Source organism: Dendropsophus ebraccatus, chromosome 9 (genome assembly GCF_027789765.1).
Source record: "Dendropsophus ebraccatus isolate aDenEbr1 chromosome 9, aDenEbr1.pat, whole genome shotgun sequence".
Lineage (NCBI taxonomy): Eukaryota > Metazoa > Chordata > Amphibia > Anura > Hylidae > Dendropsophus > Dendropsophus ebraccatus.
Window position 1 is genome coordinate 14,294,659 of NC_091462.1, and position 21,052 is coordinate 14,315,710.

At 44.7% G+C, this 21,052-nt stretch overlaps 1 protein-coding gene across 18 annotated transcripts in view; it reads left to right on the top strand.

Moving 5' to 3' along the window:
* The window catches only part of R3HDM1 (R3H domain containing 1), an 85,111-nt gene that overhangs the window by 1,549 nt on the left and 62,510 nt on the right, over window positions 1-21,052 (top strand). For 14 of the 18 annotated variants that reach the window (XR_011364504.1, XR_011364502.1, XR_011364503.1 and 11 more), the window contains exon 2: window positions 19,861-19,984. The gene's annotated coding sequence lies outside the window, so the exon portion shown is untranslated. Of the gene's footprint in view, window positions 1-3,791; window positions 3,847-14,618; window positions 14,741-18,614; window positions 18,637-19,860; window positions 19,985-21,052 lie in introns of those variants that run through there. The other 4 variants (XM_069982620.1, XM_069982618.1, XM_069982619.1 and 1 more) reach the window with 4 other exon arrangements.

Consider the following 21,052-nt stretch of genomic DNA (forward strand, 5'->3'; position numbering starts at 1 on the left):
CCCAACTATTCACTCTCTTGGCACCATGAAGGGTTAATGCCTGAGCCCGGTGTTCTTTGCATTGAGGTACAATGTACGTATTTAATGTTTATGCAGATGTTTCTTTTGTGTTGGGTTGCTTATGTTGCTGTTTATGTTAATTTGGGGGTGGAGAGGGGGGGTTGTAGTTGGCATTGTTTTCTGCTTTATTGAGTTGGGCACACGCCGTACTGTGGGCGCAGGCTCATGTGTGGCCCAACAGGCCGATTTGGCTGCCGGAATAAGCCAGATGACCCATCATGTTCCATCGTGTGACCTGAAATGACTGATGGTAATCGAGACTAAGCTGTGTGTAGGTGTCAGGACTTGTACTGGAACCCAAATTCCTGTAAACACTTCCAGGAAATTTTTTAAAGGGGGTCAATACTTTAATAAGTAAAGTTGAACTTGCGATATACTTAAAAAAAATTGGATTCCTGCACCTCCCGATAAATACGCACTTTATTGTAGATCCATTAAAATATGTCCATAAAGTAGAGGATATGAAGATAAAGTGCGCCAATGCCATTCGCACAGATAATTTCCTTAATCACAGCATGTTACATATATAGGCTATTTTTGCTAAATGGTAATGTTAAATGTTTGGGAACTCACCGCGATTTATACTGTACCTTTGATGGATGTCACTTAGTGCCATCTTTAATATATAAGCTTCCATGTTGAAAAATGTACGCTATTGCTGCCTTCTGAAATGGCGCAGCAGTTGGTGCTTTTCGGTAAAGAAAACTGTCATGTATACCACCCAAAGAAAAGTAAAGGGGGTCTATGGTTAAGGTGGATATAGCAAAATCTTTCCCAGCACATACAGTAAACATGCGTAGACCATGTGATAGTACCCTATCTTATGGTTACCACCTTGTCCTTGTTCCTTATGGTTGTCCTGGTACTGGTCATAGATAGAAATGACCGAACAGCGGAAAATCTTAGGTTCTATAGAACTCGAACCTTGTCGAACCTTCCGCATTTGATTCCCAATGCCTTCCTAGTCCGTGGGGAAAGAGGAGACAGCCCGGGTACCGCCTGGAAATCTGGGATTCAGCCTAGGTAATAGGCTGTATCCCGGAATTCCAGGCGGTACCTTGCTTCCCCACAGACCGGAAAGGCATCGGTAATCAAATGCGGAAGGTTCAACAAGGTTCGAGTTCTATAGAACCTAATATTTTCCGCTCTTTGATCATCTCTAGTCATAGACATAAGGTCAGCCGACAGTTGTGTACATGGGAACAGTCTGTCACTAGAGATGAGCGAACCTCGAGCATGCTGGAGTCAATCCGAACCCGAACTTTCGGCATTTGATTAGCGGTGGCTGCTGAAGTTGGATAAAGCCCTAGGGCTATGTGGAAATCATGGATATAGTCATTGGCTGTATCCATGTTTTCCAGACAACCTTAGAGCTTTATCCAAGTTCTGCAGCCCCCGCTAATCAAATACCGAACGTTCGGGTTCGGATCGACTCGAACCCAAACCCGGTTCGCTCATCTTTATCTGTCACGCAATGTGTCCCATTGGAGAAAGTGATCCGCGTCTTATCAACTTCTGTTACGTCTTGTTTGTGGGGGTAATACAAGGCTGACTTCGGTGAGGAAGTAAAAATCCACAATAAAATGTATTGTTGTGGATTCTGTTGCAGATTACCTGAGCATTGTGGGCAGTAAAATTGCATGAAAACAAATAAAGCGGTATACTCGCCTTACCGATTCCCTCAGCTCTCTGTGGTGATATATTCCTGGTCCTCCAGCCGAGAATAGGCACATGATCTCTGCAGCCATACAGGCCATAGGGGTCACGTGTTAACACCTCATCCCTAAAACTGGCTGAACCATGAAAGTGTAAGAACAGGAGTGCCAGGGAGGGGTAAGGTGAGTATACTGTATTTGTTAGTACAGAACTAAATTGCATGCATTGGTTGGATTTCCATAGAGGTTCTGACTGTGGCGTACCCCTGCCCATAGAAAACTCATGAACATTCATGTGTATGAGGAAATCAAGTAAGGTTAATTTCGGCTAAACAATCATTCGACCAACAGAGATTGTACCTGTTTGGCCACAAGAAACGAGCGAACCTTGAGCACACTCTGGTTCGTCCAAACCCAAACACTCTGCATTTGATTACCGGTGGCTGAAGAAGTTGGATGGAGCCCGAGGGAGTCCTGGATAACATGGATACTTCCAATGGCTGTATCCATGCCTTGGGGCTGCATCCAACAACTTCAACCACCGGTAATCAAATGCAGAATGTTCAGGTTCGGACAAACCCAAGCATGCTTGAGGTTTGCTCATCTCTAATGGACTCCTTTAGTTGAGAAGATGTTTTTAGGTCCAACCTTAAATGCTACCCAACCAACAAAAAAGTGGGGCTGTAATGATAAATTGGGGTCTGCTCCCTAGTGGTCACTGCTGGCAGTTTTTTTTTATCTTCTATGTGGGATTTAGAGCTCTGACTAATTAAAAATAAACATTAAGGATGGAATGTGAATAGAATTTTTTAACCTATTAAGACAATAAATAAATGGTGACCAAGGGTGGACTTTCCCTTCAAGACTTGTGTTCGGTTACCTCACTGAAGGTTCACATTGGAAAGCTATGTAAAGCCACTGGGTACAACTCCCACTGAATGATAATAAATGTGTATACACAACGCTCCACCTAGTGGGGACTGTGGACATTCAGAGTTTTATCATTTTGCTCTGGGACTGTCTAAAGGGTAGCATGGGTTAAGAAAACAGTTTCTTACATCTATCAGGATATTAGATATGTCAGCCCAGAAAAGAAAAAAGTAACGTGTGCCTTAACAGATGAATGGTAGAAATGATCGAACAGCGCGAATTTTCAGGTTCGTTCGAACTTGATCCATCGGCATTTGACTCCCGTTGCCTTCCCGCCTGGAAAACAGGGATACAGCCTAGGTAATAGGCTGTATCCCTGTTTTCCAGGAGGTACTCGGGCTGTCTCCACCTTCCCATTCCGTGGCAGGAGGAGTCAAATGCAGATGGTTCGAACTGAAAATTCATCTCTAATGAATGGTACAATCAGAGATATCTCTGCAAAATAGAAAATGGCATCCCAGAAAGTAAGTGGTTAAGCAGCCCTGGTCCAAACACTGTTGAGTTACTGCTGATGATAAGCTATGAGGATGGAAATGAGATACAGCAATAAAGGGCAGCACTGGTCTGAGTGGGCATCTGCTTATGATGCCACCAAGGGCCACCCGTCCAGAACTTAATGGGCCATCCAAATGAAGAGGGAAACCTTGGTTTACCTTTTAGACACTGCATATATTCTCTGGAGGAGGCAGACAGGCTCAGCTTACATACAGCAGTCCAGGCACTCCTCTCCTGCACATAGCAGTAGCTAAGCCCCACCCCCACTTCCTGTGTTCTGTCCTTGTGTCTGTTACAAGAGGATGGAGAAAGCCTTGTTAAAAGGGGTTGGCCACTTCATGGTAAAATAGGTCAGTCCAAAGTATTAGTAACTGTTCTCACCGTATATACTGACAGCAGCTCTCTGTGTACCTCATAGAGCTAAATCAGACTCCCCTTCACCAGGCTGGGCTGCCCTGCTCTGTTTTGTTTCTGTCCATAAAATGGCTGACATGGAGGAGCATGTGACCAGGCCCTGTCCACTGTGTCCTCCATAGACATATACAGGCTCAGTGGTGGACACGGCGGGGCGGGGCATGGTCACATGCTCCTCCATGTCAGCCATTTTATGGAATGAAACAAAACAGAGCAGGGCAGCACAGCCTGGAGGAGGGGAGTCTGATATTAGCTCTGTGAGGTACACAGGGAGCTGCTGTTAGTATATACAGTGAGTACACTCACTAATACTGTACACTGAGCAATTTTACTATAAAGTGGCCAACCCCTTTAAGTAAACTACAAGTTCAGTTGAAGTGAGACCTCTAGTGGCTGAAACTTAAGATACGTCTATGGACATTGGCCCATATAGGATATGGGTCTTATTGAATTAAAGGGGTAGTTCACAAAAAAAAAAATCTTATCAGCTGCTGTATGTCCTGCAGGAAGTGGTAAATTCTTTCAAGTCTGACACAGTGCTCTCTGCTGCCACCTCTGTTTATGTCAGGAACTGTCCAGAGTAGGGACAAATCCCCATAGAAAACATCTCCACGCTGGAAAGAATACTGCTTCATGCAGGACATACAGCAGCTGATAACTACTGGAAGACTTGAGATTTTTTTTATAGAAGTAAATTACCAATCTCTGGCGCCCGTTGGTTTGAAAGAAAAATAAATTGGTGAACTACCCCTTTAATTCAAGTCGCTAGTGATATTTGCAAACTGCTGTTATATACATGATAAAGAAATAACCTTTGTATGAGTTCCCAAGGGATGTGTAGTGACAAATGCTCTGAATTTGTGACTTATGAGAGAGGGCTTAGGTTTCCAAGTCTATTCAGCTATTGTCCTATCAGATATTCGAATATGGTCCGAGGTCAAAACTACCAAGCAGCAAAGGTACAAAAACGAGATCCAGAGAGTAGTCGGTCACAAAGCCAAAAGGTCAGGGCAGGTGGAAAACCAGGACAGTCAGAAATCAGAAGCAGAGGTCAGAAAAGCCAGAAACCACGAAAGGGAATAACACAAGGGCCGCTAAGCTTGCTAGTAAACTAAACTTAATAGCCATCAAAGGGTTAAGACACTGGAAATGCTTTATAGGAGGTCAGGGATCAGGACGTGATTGGAGAAACCAAATGTCAATGACTAAAGCAAAACAGTTAACACTGAAGTGGCCAGAAAGAACTTAGCAGTAGGAGATGGGTGTAGCAGAGAAAACAATTAACAAATCAGGACATTGATCAGACAAAAGAAAAAAGAACAGAATGTGCACAATTACCAAAAGTTCCAAAAGTTCACTCTTGGTTGTACTTGACAATCTGAGGACCGCTCCAAGATTTCAACAGGTCCAGTCCTAACAATAATACTGCTCCTTATGTTTAAGTCTCTAACTACTGTAATACTGCCTCCTATATACAAGAATATATTATAATACTGCCCCTATGTACAAGAATATAACTACTATAATACTGCTCCTATATACAGGAATATAACTACTATAATACTGCCCCTATATACAAGAATATAACTACTATAATACTGCTCCCTATATACAAGAATATAACTACTATAATACTGCTCCTATATACAAGAATATAACTACTATAATACTGCTCTTATATACAGGAATATAACTACTATAATACCGCTCCTATATACAGGAATATAACTACTATAATACTGCTCCTATATACAAGAATATAACTACTATAATACTGCCCCCTATATACAAGAATATAACTACTATAATACTGCTCCTATATACAGGAATATAACTACGAAACATTGTTGCTCCTGTGAACACACCTGCGTTTCCATCTTCCCTCTCCCCGCAGCATTTGATTCTGATGTACCCACAATAAACCACCAGCATCTGTGAAGTCGGTGAGTGCGAGATTCTCTGTCTTTTTGTTCTCATTGCTTACCTGGCGTTTTTGTCTCTGCACCGCTACTTGTGTGGTCTGGATACATCTGGGACGACGGCGCTTTCCTGTCCTCTGTATATTTGAGCCGAAGTGTGTTTTTATCGGCTGGTGCCGGTCTATTCCTTCTCAACCTCACTCATAACTACTATAATACTGCTCCTATATACAAGAATATAACTACTATAATACTGCTCCTATATACAAGTAAATAACTACTATAATACCGCTCCTATATACAGGAATATAACTACTATAATACTGCTCCTATATACAACAATGTATCTACAATAAGATTTGTTGTATCTGCAGAGCTGGTGCAATGTGTCGTTAGGTTCCCCTTGGTGGTCCAAGCTTTGCCATATGACTACCATATTGTATTATATGAAATCTCTTCTTACCCAATAGAAATATGGCAGGTTTATACAATCCAAAGGTTTCCTCTTTATATTGTAGATGGTTTTATGTGTATGTAATGATGCAGCAACTCTTGGTTGTCCTACATGAAGTATTGTAGTACTTGGAGGACACGTCCTGAGCTTGATTGGGATGCCGTGTCTCTCTATGATGCATTTGCTCCATATGGCGGCATATATTCTTTTTTCCAGTCACTAATGCCCAGGATATTGTGCAGAGCATCTTTCGGATCCACCACAGTGTCAGGGTTGCGTTCGGTTTTGAGATGTAAAGACACTGGGGGGGGGGGGGGGGGTCACCATGGGGTGAGGTTTGGGTCAGTGGTGACTCGCACTATGGATTACTTCAGTGCTCAGTCCATGGTTGTGTTGGAGGTCCATGGTTTCAGCTATGTCTGTTCCCCATTCTATGGACACTGTCCCCCATCATGGTGGAGCCACACCCCGGCCCCCTCTTTGTTGCCTGGATGCTGTCCCCTATGATAGGGGTGCCACACCCCAGCCTCCTCTGTGCTGCCTGGACGCTGTCCCCCATCGTGGTGGAGCCACCCCTGGCCTCCTCTGTGCTGCCTGGGCACTGTCCCCCATCATGATGGTGCCACACCCCGGCCTCCTCTCTGCTCCCTGGATGCTGTCCCCCATCATGGTGGTGCCATACCCCAGCCTCCTCTCTGCTTCCTGGATGCTGTCCCCCATCATGGTGGTGCCATACCCCAGCCTCCTCTCTGCTACCTGGATGCTATCCCCCATGATGGTGGAGCCATGCCCCGGCCTCTTGTCTGCTACCTGGATGCTGTCCCCCATCATGATGGTGCCATACCCCGGCCTCCTCTCTGCTCCCAGGATGCTGTCCCCCATCATGATGGTGCCATACCCTGGCCTCCTCTCTGCTCCCGGGATGCTGTCCCCCATCATGATGGTGCCATACCCTGGCCTCCTCTCTGCTCCCTGGATGCTGTCCCCCATCATGATGGTGCCATACCCCGGCCTCCTCTCTGCTCCCCGGATGCTGTCCCCCATCATGATGGTGCCACACCGCGGCCTCCTCTCTGCTCCCCGGATGCTGTCCCCCATCATGATGGTGCCACACCCCGCCTCCTCTCTGCTGCCTGGGTGCTGTCCCCCATCATGATGGTGCCACACCGCGGCCTCCTCTCTGCTCCCCGGATGCTGTCCCCCATCATGATGGTGCCACACCCCGCCTCCTCTCTGCTGCCTGGGTGCTGTCCCCCATCATGATGGTGCCATACCCCGGCCTCCTCTCTGCTCCCCGGATGCTGTCCCCCATCATGATGGTGCCACACCGCGGCCTCCTCTCTGCTCCCGGGATGCTGTCCCCCATCATGATGTGGCCACACCCCGCCTCCTCTCTGCTGCCTGGGTGCTGTCCCCCATCATGATGGTGCCATACCCCGGCCTCCTCTCTGCTCCCCGGATGCTGTCCCCCATCATGATGGTGCCACACCGCGGCCTCCTCTCTGCTCCCCGGATGCTGTCCCCCATCATGATGGTGCCACACCGCGGCCTCCTCTCTGCTGCCTTTGTGTTCGCTGCTGAATTAATGCAGTAAGTCACATAATGTCTGCCGTTTCCATAGTAACAGGCCGGGAGCTCGGCCAAATTACATTTGCCACATTATAGCAATATTAAGGGTTTAATTTGCCAAAACAGAGAGTCTAATAAGTCCTTTGCCCTTATACTAACCGGTCCTGTGTGGTGGCATGTCCCTCTGTGTCTTTTATGCACTCTCTCGCTCGCCTTTCTCTGTGTACTCTCTCTTTTGCTTGCCATCTCTTCCATTTTTTATACTCAAGTATTTTAAGCCTAATTTTGCCTCTCCTGTTCCCTCATTTGGCACCGTGTGAGGGAATTCTCGGGTTGCTCTCCCTTATCTTCGGCTTCCTCTTCCTCACGGGCTCTTTGGGTGTGTTGATAAATCTTGCTACCCATGGTCCTCTCTTGCGCTCTCTCTCTTCTTGTCCTACAATCTCTCACTCACTATCACTGGCCCCCTCTTTCTCCTTTGGTATATAGAGAGCACTCTGGAATACAATCACGATCTCTCTTTCCCTCTGTTGGCGTCTTGTAGCGTTGAACGGACCAGTCAAACTGTTTGGGTTCGACATCATTCTCTGAACCCGAATGCTCGGCATTAGATTCCTTGTGGCTGCAGAAGTTGTGTGCCGCCCTAGGATAGGCTGTATCCATGCTTTGCTGGCAGCCCTAGGCCGGCATCCAACTTCTGTTGCTACGGGATATCAAATACCGAGCATTGAGATTCGGAGAACATTGCCGAACCCGAACAGTTTGACAGGTTGACTCAACACTGGTGTCTCGCTAGCTCCTCTGCTCACTTGTCCTTTACGACTCTTTGGGTCCTATTTCACGGGCCGAGGAGGGCCTGATCAACGATGTAAACGAGCAGCGATCTGCTAGATCGCCGCTAGTTTACTGGGCCTATTCCACTGCCCGATGATCGTTGAGCGAGGGCTGCAAGGACCAATGTCCTTGCAGCCCTTGCAGCAGCATACATTACCTGCAGGTCTTCTTCTCCGCGCTGTCTTCATCCCCTGGTCCGGCGCCCTCTATCTTCAGAATGGCCGGTCAGCTGACAGGCCACACTAGGCCAATCACAGGCCGTGGCGGTCCCGGCCTGTGATTGGCTGAGCGCTCCGTCAGCTGACCGCCATTCGGAAGATAGAGCGCGCGGGACCCGGGGATGAAGACAGCGCGGAGAAGAAGCCTGGACAGGTAATGTATGATGCTGCGCTTCTGAAATCGTCGTCGCCTGCCGTGCACCGCTATTCCACCGTAGCGATGTGCGGTGGGGGAACAATGATTTTAGGTCTGGCCCTAAATGAACAATCAGCCAATGACACGATCATCGGCTGATCGTTCTCTCTATTTCACCGAGCGATAATCGGCCGAATCGGCCCAAATGGGGCCGATTATCGTTACTGTGGAATAGGACCCTTTGACTGCACTTTTTCTATTCTTTTTGTTTGCTGTCTTTTTATGTCTCCTAAATGTGCACAACCCATCTCTTGCTTACTCTCTCTCTTTAAATACTATATTGCAGGTGTACCTTTTGGTGTTTTTGCAAGCATTTTCTCACTTGCACTCTCAAGACCTCTCTGTTCGTATCTCCCAAGCTCTTGCTATCTGCGTCTCTCGCTCTCCTTGCTGTCTTGCTCATTTTTTGGCTTGCTCTTGCTTTCATTATTATTATTCATTATTATTATTTTCGTTATTGGCCCGAAAAAAAAAAAGTCGGCTGTGTTGGAATTTTTTGGACAATAGTTGGAGGGAAGCTCGTTCTTTTTGGGAAAGAATATTTTCACAATATTTTTCCTTCATCCGATGTTATTGATCATGTATGGCCAGTTTGAACAACTGTAATGGGCGGTGTAGGCTAAAATGGATGGGTGTTTCTGCAAATTGATCGTATCGGACAATCATTCATGGTTGTTGAACCTTAAGGGTCCTATTAGACAAATCTTTTTTTAACGATTAATGATTAAGGATCACAAACGAGATAATTTATCGTTAACCTGAAATCGTTACCCATATTACACAGAAGATTGTTTACTCCATCTGATCCCAGCAAATGAAGGAACTAGCGTTAAACGATTTCTCGTTGGTCGTTTAATTGTTGCCTGCATTTACACAGAACGATTATCGTTGAAATTTAAAGGGGTAGTGCGGCGCTAAGAAATGATTCACAAAATAACACACATTACAAAGTTATACAACTTTGTAATGTATGTTATGTATGTGAATCGCCCCCTTCCCCGTGTTCCCCCACCCCCGCACGTGGACCCGGAAGTGTAGTGTACCATACATACCTGATGCGCGTCGTCCCCGACCGCCTATCTTCTGTCAACGACGTAATCTTCGGGAGGCCGGCCGAATCGCTGCAGTCGTCCCTGATGCCGGCGTCATTGGCTGCTCAGCCGCGATTGGCTGAGCATAACTGTGCTCAGCCAATCGCGGCTGAGCAGCTGATGACGTGGACGCAGAAAACCCTGTCAGTTCACACAATGGAGCGTGCAGCTCTGGCCACACGCTCCATTGTGTGCAGCGGGGAATTCGGATGCAGGCGCATTCAGCGGTGTTAATGATCACCTGGCCGGTACTGCAGTACCAGCCGGGATGATCTTTTCTGATACCGGCGGCTCCGTCTCTTACACCATTGGAAAATGGCCTATGGCTGCTCTAGCTTATTTCTAGTAAAAAGGCCTATTGGACCCCAGCCTCCAGAACCAGTTTAAGCTATGCTTAGGAAATAAGTGACCTTTCAGGATGCTGTGTGAGCAGGAGTATATCTGGCACGTGGAAATTTTTTTAGCAGATTTCTGCTCAACAAACTAAAGTTATTATATTCAGTTCTTCCAGATCTGGTGTGCGCAGCATATATAGTCTGTATATAGTCTATAGTCTGTATCATACACTGCCCAATAAGGGGAGAAGATCCTGCACTTCTGTGTCTGAGCACAGCCTAAAAGACAGCAGCATTAAAAGGCATGATAAAGCTGCAAAAATCAGCCTTAACTGTGTATAACGCATAGGGGTGCGATCTCTTACAGAGTTAGACGTCTCTGTCTTTGCTTGTGTCCCCAGGCACTTCTACTCCCATCTCTCTTCTCCCCTCTCCATAGACTTGTATTGCTTTTGACTTGATCCATTAGCTAGCCGTAGGATGTAAGTAAGGCGGGTATTGAGCTTATTTTTCTGAGTAGAAGACAGTTTAGCAGGGAGATGCTTGATAAGTGGAAAGAAGCATTTTTGTCTGGTAAGATACATTACTAAGTTTCTTTAATTCACTTTTACTACCGGTACTCATCTATCTATGCAAAGTTTAAAACGACCATGCCTATTTAGATTACATGAGTTGGATGGGTTAACAATGGTTGGTAACATTCAGCACCAATTAATTATGTAGACGTTGCCGCGTGAGTCTAAACCATTGGTTGACTTGCCCTTTAAATATGCAGAGTAGTAGAATTTACAGGCAACAAGAGCTTGCAATCTAATTACCAGAACTGTCATTGTGCAGAGGCGCAGATGGCTTAATATATGCTGACACCGCGGTTTACTGCAAATAATTACAAATAATACATTTCGGTTACAACGTAACACCCGGCATCTCATGTAAAAATCTGGATTTCTCCTATAATTTTATACATTTCTGATGTATCGCTGCTAATTAGCATGTTTTAATGAAAATTAATTACTGCCACTTGGACAAGCATGTTACCGAGCGGGAAGCGGCTGGTAATTGTTACACAGATATTTATTTATTTTGAAACAAAGGACTGAATTCCGGTGACTCTCAACACCCCCTGGTGGTCACTTGTTGGTACTGCAGCACCCCTTTAAGAGTATAGGCCTGGATAATTGCTGCAGGAGTCAGGAGGGAAGTAGTTATGAGCGAGTTTGCACAGTAACACACCTCAAGTATCATTCTAGTTATTAGGCTCTTGCCGTGAGGAGCTCGGACTGGTATTTTTGAGAATTTTTTTTTCTCCTCACTATCTTGTGGGCACTTCATTTGCTTGCAGGTTCTGTGAAATAATGAGGCGTAAGTGATATGTAATGGGACTGTTGTTGTGATGCATGCAAATCAATATCTCCTAATGGCTCTTGTAAAGGATAATGCTATCATTAATTCAATTAAAACATTACGGTGACACCGCGCATTAATAAAAGGGTTTTTTTTTTTTTTTTTTTTTGGAGACATTACTGTGAAATGAAAGAAGAAATCTAAATCCAAAACTGGAAAAAAGATTAACGCAGATATGTTTCCTGCAAGATCCCGAGTGATGCAGAGAATGCGGCACTGAGCGAGTGGCCTAAATGTGACGGTCTGGAGACTGTGATAGACCCCCGGTGTGGTGTCAGGGCCGGACCGGAGCGAGGCAGGGCCTGAACTAATACAATCTGTTACATGGCAGAAAAGTCATCTGCACATTGTAATGGAATTGACTTACTGCGCTGCACCTGATGCTAGTCTATTCCTTCTCCTTCTTTTATCATTATTGCATAGGATCAGATTTACAGACTCTATTCACACTGTGAGGAGGGATATGCAATCAGCAAAATCACATATAGGGTGTGACCAGTATTGGCTTCTCTTAAGGAACAACTTTTTCCTTTACTGTGGGTGCTGTGCTCCTTTAAGGAGTTGGGGGCATTATTAATGAATCTGGAAATTAGACGTCCAGTCTTCTCATTATGTGTTTTATATGTAATTGTGTTCACTATTTATGGGAGAAGGCGAGGACGGGGGCAAAGAGTGGGTTAGGGCAGAAGGGGGAAAGAAGGAGGGATGAGGCAGATGGGGCGAGGAGGGTGAAGGATGGAGAAACAGGGGAGGCGTAGGCAAAGAGGAAGAGAGAGAAGATAGAGGTAAAGAGGTGGGGAGAGAGAGAACGAGAAGGTGAAGAGGTAGAGAGGTGGTGAAGGCAAAGAGGAAGAGAGAGAAGGTGGAGGCAAAGAGGAAGAGAGAGAAGGTGGAGGCAAAGAGAGAGAAGGTGGAGACAAAGAGGGAGGGGAGAGAGAAGGTGGAGGCAAAGAGGAAGAGAGAGAAGATAGAGGTAAAGAGGTGGGGAGAGAGAGAACGAGAAGGTGAAGAGGTAGAGAGGTGGTGAAGGCAAAGAGGAAGAGAGAGAAGGTGGAGGCAAAGAGGAAGAGAGAGAAGGTGGAGACAAAGAGGGAGGGGAGAGAGAAGGTGCAGGCAAAAAGGGAGGAAGAGAGAAGGTGGAGGCAAAGAGGAAGAGAGAGAAGGTGGAGGCAAAGAGGAAGAGAGAGAAGGTGGAGACAAAGAGGGAGGGGAGAGAGAAGGTGCAGGCAAAAAGGGAGGAAGAGAGAAGGTGGAGGCAAAGAGGAAGAGAGAGAAGGTGGAGGCAAAGAGGAAGAGAGAGAAGGTGGAGGCAAAGAGGAAGAGAGAGAAGGTGGAGGCAAAGAGAGAGAGAAGGTGCAGGCAAAGAGGGAGGGGAGAGAAGGTGGAGGTAAAGAGGAAAGGAGAGAGAGAAGGTAGAGGCAAAGAGGAAGAGAGAGAGAGAGAAGATCAAGGCAAAAAGGTAGGGAGAGAGAAGGTAGAGGTAAAGAGGTAGGGAGTGAGAGAGAGAATGTGAAGGCGAAGAGGAAAAGAGAGAAGGTGAAGGCAAAGAGAGAGAAGAAGGTGGAGGCAAAGAGGGAGGGAAGAGAAGGTGCAGGCAAAAAGGGAGGAAGAGAGAAGGTGGAGGTAAAGAGGAAAGGAGAGAGAGAGAGAAGGTGGAGGTAGAGAAGAAGAGGGGAGAGAAGATGAAGGCTAAGAGGGAATGGGAGAGAAGGTGGAGGCAAATAGAGAAAGAGGGTGAAGGTAAAGAGAGGCAGAAGGTGGAATGAAAGGGGTCGGGGGAGAGAGAATGTGGAGGCAATTAGAGAGAGAGAGGGATGTTTAATAAGAGAAAAAAAAGTGAAAAAGATGTGGTACTAAATGTGTTACATACTGGGCGCTGGCATACATGGCATGCTTGGCATAGCCATAGGTACAGATGTCGGCTTTATAAATAAATCATCATCTCCTCTATAAACCTTTCTGCTTTTTTTTCTTGGAAAACAAGATACAATCATTTCTGTCAATCTGACACTAGCCATTCTGTTCCCATTTACGGTTTTTGCTCCCCCCCCCCCATATATATATAATATATATATATATATATGTCAGAGCACCGGACTTGCCTCTGTATGTGAAATGATACGTCCCCCTTTTAGTTTACCTCGTGTTATGAGGGGGTTAATCATTTCGCACTTGCTTTGACACCTTTTTCCCAGGCAGCAGAAACAAGTGTGATCGCACCCCATAGAGCAAACCGCACCTGGCGCTGCCACCTCCCATGATTGATTTCAGATCTGCCAAGGTCGGTTACATGTATAGATAATCTGCCAAGCTGTTGTGCAGCAATCTAGGGGTTAACGCCATAGAAAGCATGATTATTATTATTATTATTATTAGTATTATTAGTATTATTATTATTATTATTATTATGCTAAAGAAACGGGGACCTAGCTAGTCTTAGGCAAAAACGCAGGCAAAAACGCAGTGTGAACCCAGCCTTAGCTGGTAATGAAAATGTGAGAAGTACTGCTCCATCTCTGTCAGGCATCCGGCTGCAGCAGGAGCCCTCCCCCATGTTACTGTATAGGCGACCAAGTAATCTACACACCCTAGAGAGGCCACACCGGTCAGCCGTGTTAAACTTGCGGCCTTCCAGCTGTTGATAAACTACATTTCCCTTCATGACAGCGTCCAGGCATGGTTGGAATTGTAGTTTTGCAATAGCTGGAGGGCCTCGACTTAGGCTCCTTTGTTTCATCCTAAACTGCAGTCAAACAGGAGACAGTAAAAAGCCGTATTGGGCACATTAAAAATTAACTAAAATTCAATTGAAATAAAAAAAAAATTGGTGTCTTGGTGGCATTTATTCCTTAATTTTACGTAGATTTTTTTCTATATAGGAGCTTATGGCAAAAATGATCAAACATGGTGTAAAGTGAAACTGGCTCAGTTGCCCCTAGCAACCAATCAGATTCCACCTTTCATTCCTCACAGACTCCTTGGAAAATGAAAGGTGGAATCTGATTGGTTGCTAGGGGCAACTGAACCAGTTTCACTTTACACCATGTTTGATCAATCTGCCCATGTGCCGTGTTTGAAAGGGGTGTGATATAGACAAAAACTACCTTTGCTTAAAGAAGCCCAGTCTATAGTCGATACAACTGTGCACGGTCGGTAATTACGCTGTGTGAGTACAGTAGCGCAAAGATTTAAACAGTTGTCTATAGCTTCTCTATAGGAACTTACGGACCGTGCACAAAACGTGTGACTGCCCCTTAGACTGGACAATGCAGATTAGGACAGGACATAGGACCAATGTTATTTGACGGCCCTGTTCACACGTCCGTTGCGATCCGTGCCATAACAAAAAAAAAACTACCGTAATGCCGACTGGGATCTGCGGCACAGATCGCTAGGCTAATAAAGTGCCAGTGTAGTGCTTTGTGTGCATGGAGCAGAACAGATGCACATTGGCAGTGCGGTCGGTGGTCGTGTACTACGGATGTGCGAATGTAGCCTCAGACTAGACAGATTTATCAAACCGCCTGAGCCACTGTGATAAATCTGGCCCATTTTAAGTCTGCCCCTATATTCTGTACCCCTGACCTTGTAGCGGCGGTGTACTACCTAAAAAACCCGGATGAGGAAAAAAAACAACAACAATCCACTGTCAGGGTGAAAAAACAGAGTAGTAAAACAGCCAAATTCCATGGTGGAGCCCCCAAAGTGGACTTCGCTTGGAATCCCACCTCCCTCAATGTGTCAATAATTCACACTGCGCACGCGAGGCATCCCATTGACTCGCGGAGGCAGGCAGGATTCGGCAGGATTTTTTTTATTGAACATAACGGTAGGAGCCCCCTACTTGCCATGAGCCTGACTTGATACCAGGACTGTCCTTTTGTCTGAACTTTTAGTCTGGATACAGCTAGTTTTTATTTTCTGTCTGGTTTATGGACAGGATCCAGATGGACGTTGTTTTTTCTCCAGTGGACGTCCATAGTACAAATTAAATTAAAAAAAAAACAACTTTTAACAATGGTGTGAACAAAGTCTTACTGTATTCATCAGAAGCTGCATTTATCCTGGATGCTCAGAGCAGCGCTCTGGGTAATCCATTCTAAGTGAATGAGACAACTCCAGACCATCTGGGACCTGTTGTGTATCTGGCCTGTGACAGTCTCTAGAGTCTTAAAGATGGAAAACTGTGGGATTTTTTTTTCCCCTTGTTTTCTTCCCCTTGGCCGGCTCTCTGTCAGGTCCACTGTTCTGCTTAATCTGAAACCTAGCTGTATGAGCGTAGATGTCCTGGACGCATGCAAGCCGTGACCCCTGGAATTGCTTTTGTAGTCCCAGTGTCACCAGCTCGCCTGCAATAAATGTTTTCTGGGAAAGAAGACTTATAGATGTTTTTTTTGTTTTGTTTTTTTGTATTTTTTGAAAATTATTTCTGTATTTATTTTTCAATTATAATAAAACTTTAGTGACTTGAAGGCCACAGTCTATTTTACCGAGTACTTAGAAAGGTAATGGGCAACAGTTTCAGGTGTGATAGATGGGGGTCCCACCTTAGTGCCAGGAGAAAACGTTTTGCTGGTTTCCATTGCCCCCAGTGCACGGCCATTTCTCAGTTTTCCACCTGAGTACAATGGCTGTCTCACCAGAAGGAGGGATCTAAGGACTCCTTTTTCTCAATAGATGTTGATTAGAGATGAGCGAACCGGGTTCGGGTTCGAGTCCATCCGAACCCGAACTTTCGGCATTTGATTAGCGGGGGCTGCTGAACTTGGATAAAGCTCTAAGGTTGTCTAGAAAACATGGATACAGCCAATGACTATATCCATGTTTTCCACATAGCCTTAGGGCTTTATCCAAGTTCAGCAGCCACCGCTAATCAAATGCCGAAAGTTCGGGTTCGGATGGACTCGGACTCGAACCCGAACCCGGTTCGCTCATCTCTAATGTTGATCTTAGAACTAGAGGATATGCCTTAGTCTAACGTGGGACAAACCCTTTAAACAACTATTGCTGCTACTCTACATTACCCATCAATGTTTTTAAAATAAGACAGTTTAATGATCAGCTGATCGCCACGGGATCAGCTCATTGTCTACCATCCCACAGTCTGTTGGTATGAAAGAAACCATAAGCAGCTTTGATTTCCCCCCAGTCATCCATGTAATATTGAATCTCTATTTGGTACATAGAAGAGGTCCTCTCTATGATGTTCTTTTTATGGTGGCCATATACCCGTATGTGTATGATTACTTTTGGAACAACAGCAGATTAGACTAGACTAAGGGCTTTTTCCCACGTTCCGTGCACATTCCATGTATACGGATGGTGTGCAATGGAACGTAGTATCGGAACTTGCGGCATCATGTATCATTATGATGCTGGGAGCTTCAAAACAGTTTAAATTGTCGCGGTACTGTACTGACACAACTTCACGTGCAGCTGTGTGAGTACACTACCACAAAGATCTAATCTGTTTTGAAGCTCCCGGCATCATAATGATACATGATGCCGTGAGTTCCTATACTACGTTCCATTGCACACCATCCCTATATATGGCCTGTGCACGTAACATGGGAGTAATGCCTAAAATTCACTGAACCCACCGATTTCATATGACTGGACTGACTTTGCCCCAATGGCATAGAAAGACTTTGACTTTAGAATGCCAGGTCCTTCTTGTTCTCGGGGAAGATTGGCAACCTTGCTGCAGACAATCATATGTAAATTCCTAAAGGTTCATAAAATCTCTTCCTGGTGCCAAAAAAAATTAAGGCATCCAAGATTTCATTGAAGTTGGAGGAACTTGCCGTCCTAACGTGTTCTGTATATACTTGTATTACGTTTATTCTTTGTTGTGTCTTATGGTTTTCCAGTGTGTTCTAGCATGATCTTCATGGTGTATGATTTTGAGATAACTTGGCCAAAAACACATTTTTGCTTCAGCCCTTCCATCTCCTTATCGAATAGACTGTGTCTATGGGGAGGGGGCAAGGCTGGGAGGAATAGTGGTCAGCCTAATGAGTGTCCATCCACCAACCACCTGTATGACCACCAAGTGTTGGTGCACCTTCTACAAGGAATGGATATAGCCATAGTCCCACGTGGGCTGAACATGTTCCCCAGCCATCCCCTGTCAGTTTTTGAGTCTATTTTTGTTAAGACTTCTCCAGTAGGGGGAACATCAGGACAGGGTCAGATGTGACCAACATTAGGAAGAAATCCAGTGGATGTCCCCAGGGTTTGTAGGGGTCTGTCCTCAACAAATAAAGTAAACGAAATGAACTAAAAAATGTTAATCAAAAAGTTCAGTGGAGAAGCCGCCGCTCCTGGGGGGATCCAGTGAATTAGAGCAGTACGGATGGTGCTGCCATTAGCACTTTTTTTGCTCAACTAAACACACATTTACTTGGCAATAAACCTGTAGACTGCGGAGTGAGGCTGTCACTGTGCCGTCTATCACGTGCTTTTGCTGCTTAAAGTTTTTTTCAATTGTGCGACTTTTTCTTCTCTCTACCTATACAGAGGGTGGAATTCTTTTGGCAACATGTTCAACTCCTACCGCCTTTTCTTCATGGGGTAACTTTAAAGTTGCATTGACTATAATATAGGTGAGACTTAATTGGTATGACTATAGTGGCAGGAATGTATAATTTTTCTACAGTGTTTCTCCGAAAATAAGGTCTTATCATTCACTGAAAAAAGGGCTCGGACATATTTTTGGGGTAGGACTTATTTTCGGAGAAACACGGTATGCCCCTACACTGTAGCCCGACTCTATATGGTAGTTATCCGCTACACTGTATGTGCCACTGTTGTTAGGCTCCTATATAATAAGTTCCCTTGTAGTTAGGGCCGTATTACACGGAACGATTTGAAACATCGTTAGATTGTTCGGATTTGAACGATAATCGCTTTGTGTAATAGCAGGAAACGATTAAATGACCAACGAGAAATCCTTGATCGTTTGATAGAATCTGGAACTATTTTCATGGCTAATCGTTCGAACAATAACTCGCCATTCGCTCGTTCCCAGGTCAGCCAGGAAGGACTAGCCCAAGAATGACCGTAAGTAACGATCATCATCCTGTGTAATAGGGTGATTGATTAAGATCGTTTGTCATAGCGGCCGTTTGAGATTATCGCCGAAAAATCCTCTATTGTAATACCACCATTAGACTCCATACTGTATACCCCCTCCTCCCTCTGTAGTTCTCCTATCATATTGTATACATATCCCCTCTGCAGGTAGTCCCCATACTGTAAACATCCCCCCTCTGTAGTTGTTCCCCCATACTATATACCTCTCCCCCCTGTAGTTGTCCCCCCATACTTTATACATCCCCCTTTGCAGGTAGTCCCCATACTAAATACCTCCCTCCCCCTCTGTAGTTGGCCCATGTACCCTCCGTCCCCCCATATTCAGTGCCCTCTACTGTGTATCTCCTTACCCATCCTACCTCCACTGCAGCTTGTGTACAGCAGGTAGGGGTGGGGCATGATAAGTCTGGCCCTGATTGGCCAAAGCTCAGCCACCCAGTGTCAGGGATCTGGTCAGCTGACTGTAACTAGGGCTTATATTTAGAATATGGCTTATATTTTAGATCTACGCCAAAATCCTGGAAAATAAAGCTAGGTCTTATTTTCGGAGTAACTTAAAATGACCCACTGTACAATTTTTTGCCATCTGGTTTGCTGACAGTACACTTTTTCTGAAGTACAGGTTCTCGAAACCGAAAAAAATTGGGAGCAACCGATGCTGGGCCCCCCTCATCGCAGTCCCCATACAAGCCCCTATAGTATGTATGCTATTGGTTGCCAAGTGGTTAGGGTCTGGCACCATAAAGGGGAGAAGTTCTGTTTAGTGTTAGTGTTGCCCGAACTTTATGGTTCGGCCAAACCCGAAATGCTCGGTATTTGACTCCCAGTGGCTGAAGAAGTTGCATTTGTAACTAGGGTTTACTTTACTTTCCCAGCACCACAGAGTATTTTATCTTTTTTTTTTTTTATTATTTTATTAGTATTTGAGGAGTTTGCTGATTTTTAGAAAAAAATCACCCATTCATGTGGTTGTTTCGTCCGGCTCCATGAGATGAAAAGAATGGAGTCGACCTTAAATTTACTCATCTCGGTCTTCAGGGGGGGAAAAAACATTATGGAGTATTGGCGATTGGCTCTTTAATTCTGTGCAGTATTGTGGAATTTTGTATAATTGGAAAAGTTTAGAAGTTCATCTGCTGCTTAATGTTGGCCACAATCTGTAGTTAACTGGTCGTGTCCTCCATTACATAGGTGAATGACACCGTCTTGGATGCTGAAGAGCACTTTCCGTCAGCCTTGAGCTCAGTTCTTCCCTTCTAGCGTATTGGTGACCGAAGAAGACAGACAGCGCCCCCTGTAGGCACCAGCATTAAATGTAAGTGCTGATTCTTCACTTACTGTTTGTTTTTTATGCATGTTGTACAATTATTGTGTAAGTTTTAACAATTTTTGTCTTTTACGGGACTATTTCTTATTATAATGAGATTTAAGCTTTGGTTGTGTCCAATTTTTGACTGATAAGAACTGTGGATAATTATTCAACTGTACTTGTTATATACCCCAATATGGGCAGTCTCAGGAACATGGGGCAAAACATGGTCCTACTGGTCCCGTTTTCTTGGTGGATCCCTGGAATCTCTAGTTGCCTTGTGCAGTTACCCCGATATTGATCACAATATTATCATAAGACTATGATGAAGGCTGATGTTGTACGGCACTATTATTGTAGCACTATATGGCATCCATTATTTTTCTGTATTTAGGCGGTAATGAAACTAAATCCAGTTTTTCCGCTCGGATTGCGAGATATATGAATACAAGGCCTAGAGGAATTATACTTTGAGTCAAACAGTTTTCACTGTAGACCTGTCCATGGTGGAGATATGTTTGCACACGAGGGGTTAGAGAGTTTCGCGCTACCCCTCTATCTAGACACATTACATTTTCAGTCTACAAGGTGTTAAGGCTCTTTCACACCGACCGCATACGTTGTGGGTTCTCGTCAATGGTTTTGCGTGCGGAAAATCCGCAGGGTATTGCAGTACCAGAGATGTGAATTTGTATGTGAATGTGAGATTGTAAAAAATCCTTTTCACGGTCCATGTTCCTACAGGGTTTTTTTTCAGCTGTTTTTAGAGCCTTTAAAAGACCCCAAAATTTTCTGAAACAATGGACCACAGACCAAAAGGACTTGGACCAATTTCAGCCGTTTTTTATTTATTTTGGTCCCTGGACGTAAAATTGATCACCTACAATAGGTGTGTGTATGTATATATATATATATATATATATATATATATATATAATTTATTTCATATATTTATTTTTTAAATTGAACAAAGCCAAGTACTGAAGAATATTTTTTTCCATTCTGTTTGTCATTTTTTTTCATTGAATGTTTTTGTAACCTATTATGGGGACAGTCATTGTGCCTAAGCTATTT